This window comes from Schistocerca americana, chromosome 6 (assembly GCF_021461395.2).
Source record: "Schistocerca americana isolate TAMUIC-IGC-003095 chromosome 6, iqSchAmer2.1, whole genome shotgun sequence".
Taxonomy (NCBI): domain Eukaryota; kingdom Metazoa; phylum Arthropoda; class Insecta; order Orthoptera; family Acrididae; genus Schistocerca; species Schistocerca americana.
The window spans coordinates 289,734,580-289,739,579 of NC_060124.1; the positions used below are offsets into that span (position 1 = coordinate 289,734,580).

The 5,000-nt window shown below is 53.2% G+C and overlaps 1 non-coding gene across 1 annotated transcript in view; it reads right to left on the reverse strand.

Moving 5' to 3' along the window:
• The window catches only part of LOC124621002, a 1,910-nt gene extending 1,119 nt beyond the window's left edge, over positions 1–791 (reverse strand). Inside the window, exon 1 of the ribosomal RNA XR_006980496.1 lies at positions 1–791. This exon is cut by the window's left edge and continues 1,119 nt beyond it. This is a non-coding gene — a ribosomal RNA (small subunit ribosomal RNA).
• Between the last annotated feature and the right edge of the window lie 4,209 nt (positions 792–5,000).

The following is a 5,000-nucleotide window of genomic DNA, read 5'->3' on the forward strand; positions in this document are numbered from 1 at the left end:
CAACGGGGTCCGCCTCGGGACGCACGAGCACGCACGAGGCGCGTCGCACGCCTTCAGCTCGCCCCACCGGCAGGACGTCCCACGATACATGCCAGTTAAACACCGACGGGCGGTGAACCAACAGCGTGGGACACAAATCCAACTACGAGCTTTTTAACCGCAACAACTTTAATATACGCTATTGGAGCTGGAATTACCGCGGCTGCTGGCACCAGACTTGCCCTCCAATAGATACTCGTTAAAGGATTTAAAGTGTACTCATTCCGATTACGGGGCCTCGGATGAGTCCCGTATCGTTATTTTTCGTCACTACCTCCCCGTGCCGGGAGTGGGTAATTTGCGCGCCTGCTGCCTTCCTTGGATGTGGTAGCCGTTTCTCAGGCTCCCTCTCCGGAATCGAACCCTGATTCCCCGTTACCCGTTACAACCATGGTAGGCGCAGAACCTACCATCGACAGTTGATAAGGCAGACATTTGAAAGATGCGTCGCCGGTACGAGGACCGTGCGATCAGCCCAAAGTTATTCAGAGTCACCAAGGCAAACGGACCGGACGAGCCGACCGATTGGTTTTGATCTAATAAAAGCGTCCCTTCCATCTCTGGTCGGGACTCTGTTTGCATGTATTAGCTCTAGAATTACCACAGTTATCCAAGTAACGTGGGTACGATCTAAGGAACCATAACTGATTTAATGAGCCATTCGCGGTTTCACCTTAATGCGGCTTGTACTGAGACATGCATGGCTTAATCTTTGAGACAAGCATATGACTACTGGCAGGATCAACCAGGGAGCTGCGTCAACTAGAGCTGAGCAGCCGGCCGCCCGGGAGTGTGTCCCGGGGGCCCGCGCGAACACGCAAGCGTCCGCTCAATTATTCTGCAAACAGGAGGAGGCTGAGCTCCCCTGCACAATACACCTCGAAACCCTCTCAGGTCCCGGCGGCGCGCAGCGCCGTCCTAAGTACTTGGTCGGGTTCGAGAGAGGCGCAATCGCCCGGAGTTTGGCGAGTAGACGCTTTAGGTGCGACCACCCGTGCTCCCAACTGAGCTTGCCGCTGCCGACAGAGGCCCGGGAGCGTGCTGTCGTGGCATTGCCGGCGGGAGACAACACGCGCCACCTACGGTGGCCGGCAGCTCCAACGCCAGCGCCACAGAAGGACAAAAGCCCCACTTGGGTGCCGAAGCGAACTCTCCCAGCACAGCGCACGCGCCAACACGTCCGCACAGCTGCGATACAAACCACCTGCGAGAACCGCAGAGGCGACCGAGCAGCAGACGGCGTCGCGGCGCCGAGCGCCGGGCGGCGGCGCATCCTCAGCGCACACAGTCCTCAATCGGACCAGCACACTGCAGATGTCCACCGCGCTTCGCACCGGGCCCGCGAGGACCTACTTTGGCCGCACGGCGCCGCGTGCAGGGTGCGCCGGCGCGCAGCTGCGCCGCCTGCCGCCTCCGTCGGCCGGCGCGCCTGCCACTGGCCGCCCCCACCAGCCGGCTGTAGCGCGTGCGCCCACGCACCGCGCGGCCAGCACGCCGGGAGGCCCCCCCTCACCGGCCGGGGACGGTCCCACCCAGCCACCGCCGCGTATCGCTTCACACCCACATGCCATTCACGTTCGTGGGCATGGTGGGTATCGCTGAAACAACCGGTTGGTAGCTCAACCGATCGTCGCCATCACTGATTCACCTCTAGCGAGAACAACCGCACCACAACGGTTTACCAGTTGTTCATTTGCGTAACGTCACCAGCAAACGTAGACGTCCATCGCCATTTGCAAATTCAACGATTGTTGCATGCCTGTGTCAGGTGTCACGACACACTATGTCTGCCCACATACACGCAACAACATGTGCACGCTTCGCGAACACGTGGAAGGTGGCCCCCGTACGTATGCGATGTCCATTGCGCGAACGACTGTCAACCGGCCTCTGTCGCATGTCGCAGATGTGGCACGCAGTGCACCATGCTATCACGGTGTGTGAGAAGAGACGACTACGTCTGACAACACGCGCCACTACATCAACAGACGGCTCATGCTGATCGCCATCCACGGCATACCATACTGCAATCCAGCTCTTATAGGGAGACGACACGTAGCTGAGTGCACAATATTTGGACCGTATGGTTCGCCGTTGTTGGCGCAGTCGTGGTACGGTCAAACATGTACCACGATGTATCATTCAGTACATGAGGACCAATGTGCAGTACAGTGTGTGATTTGGACGTACAACATCAGCGGACAGTTGACACAAGCCGTACCACAACGTAGGCTGTGCTTCGCCATGCGAATGCCAATGAACAACTGCGAAGGGCATTGAGCATGTACGTCCTGCTGCCATCCGCATTACAGTGTATAGCTGCAAGGTGTTTAACATGAAGCGATACTCTGGGGACCGGGCAGTGCGAGTAGCAAACTATATTGCGGGGGTTGCAGTTAGGCAACACTACACTAATTTAACGCGTCGTATGACAATTACAGAGCAGGTTAAGGCCCAACGTGTGTTGGGTTAAGGCCCAACGTGTGTTGGGTTAAGGCCCAACGTGTGTTGGGTTAAGGCCCAACGTGTGTTGGGTTAAGGCCCAACGTGTGTTGGGTTAAGGCCCAACGTGTGTTGGGTTAAGGCCCAACGTGTGTTGGGTTAAGGCCCAACGTGTGTTGGGTTAAGGCCCAACGTGTGTTGGGTTAAGGCCCAACGTGTGTTGGGTTAAGGCCCAACGTGTGTTGGGTTAAGGCCCAACGTGTGTTGGGTTAAGGCCCAACGTGTGTTGGGTTAAGGCCCAACGTGTGTTGGGTTAAGGCCCAACGTGTGTTGGGTTAAGGCCCAACGTGTGTTGGGTTAAGGCGCAACGTGGGTTAGGTTAAGGCGCAACGTGGGTTAGGTTAAGGCGCAACGTGGGTTAGGTTAAGGCGCAACGTGGGTTAGGTTAAGGCGCAACGTGGGTTAGGTTAAGGCGCAACGTGGGTTAGGTTAAGGCGCAACGTGGGTTAGGTTAAGGCGCAACGTGGGTTAGGTTAAGGCGCAACGTGCGTTAGGTTAAGGCGCAACGTGGGTTAGGTTAAGGCGCAATATAGGTTACGTTAAGGCGCAATATAGGTTAGGTTAAGGCGCAATATAGGTTACGTTAAGGCGCAATATAGGTTAGGTTAAGGCGCAATATAGGTTAGGTTAAGGCGCAACGTGGGTTAGGTTAAGGCGCAACGTGCGTTAGGTTAAGGCGCAACGTGGGTTAGGTTAAGGCGCAATATAGGTTACGTTAAGGCGCAATATAGGTTAGGTTAAGGCGCAATATAGGTTAGGTTAAGGCGCAATATAGGTTACGTTAAGGCGCAATATAGGTTAGGTTAAGGCGCAATATAGGTTAGGTTAAGGCGCAATATAGGTTAGGTTAAGGCGCAACGTGGGTTAGGTTAAGGCGCAACGTGGGTTAGGTTAAGGCGCAACGTGGGTTAGGTTAAGGCGCAACGTGGGTTAGGTTAAGGCGCAACGTGGGTTAGGTTAAGGCGCAACGTGGGTTAGGTTAAGGCGCAACGTGGGTTAGGTTAAGGCGCAACGTGGGTTAGGTTAAGGCACAACGTGGGTTAGGTTAAGGCACAATATGGGTTAGGTTAAGGCACAATATGGGTTAGGTTAAGGCACAATATGGGTTAGGTTAAGGCACAATATGGGTTAGGTTAAGGCACAATATGGGTTAGGTTAAGGCACAATATGGGTTAGGTTAAGGCACAATATGGGTTAGGTTAAGGCACAATATGGGTTAGGTTAAGGCACAATATGGGTTAGGTTAAGGCACAATATGGGTTAGGTTAAGGCACAATATGGGTTAGGTTAAGGCACAATATGGGTTAGGTTAAGGCACAATATGGGTTAGGTTAAGGCACAATATGGGTTAGGTTAAGGCACAATATGGGTTAGGTTAAGGCACAATATGGGTTAGGTTAAGGCACAATATGGGTTAGGTTAAGGCACAATATGGGTTAGGTTAAGGCACAATATGGGTTAGGTTAAGGCACAATATGGGTTAGGTTAAGGTACAATATGGGTTAGGTTAAGGTACAATATGGGTTAGGTTAAGGTACAATATGGGTTAGGTTAAGGTACAATATGGGTTAGGTTAAGGTACAATATGGGTTAGGTTAAGGTACACATTGTTGTAAGGAAAGGTGTATTGGGGGGGGGGGGGGGGCGGCGGCGGCGGCCGGTTTGTTGATTGTGATTATAGTAAGTGGATGCCTGCGGCATCATCTGATTTGCCACGTCAGGATGCACCTTTGGCTCATGACAGGCGGCGCTCTGATTCCATGCTTGTGGCAGACCTGTGTCTTTCATTCCTGCCATTGTTTGTGTGCTGTGACAGGAGGCAGTATTGTGATGTTGGGTGTACCCCTGTGTAGGACATGTGTGGGTGTTGGTGGCTTAGCTGAGCAATGGTGGTTGTCGGAAGGGTGGGATATTCTGTTTTGTGAGTGGACCTCCCGGTCTGGTTATGATAGTGTGGATTGTCTAATGTGGCGGAGAGGATGCACTGGGTGTTGTTCCATGCTGGTGCTTACATATTGTCTCTGTGCCTGTTACAGGCAGAGAGTAGTGCGTGATAAGAGTGTCTGGTTGACGTGTGGTTGTGATTGTGAGCAGAGTCTTTCAGCATGTATACGGACAGTTGTATACATTATCTGTATTTTGATGGCTCTATCTATTACTAATCAGCGCCGTGTATACGTTTCATCCGGTTCCAGTCGAAACTGTTGTATCTCTGTACATTAGTGACACGGCGAGGCCGCCATGTAGTTACTCGTCTCGGCAGCTTCCACCGGTGTATGGCAAATGATTATAAGGAATCAGTCTAGTCGTCAATACGGATAGTGTGACGTCACATGTTGGGGTGGGGGACGCTGCGCCCTTCCGGTGGGTCATGGCCTAGAAAGACTCTTCCCACGCAGGGGGGCTTGGATTGTCATTGACTCTTCCGAGTAATATACTTGCCGTACGTTTTTGCGACT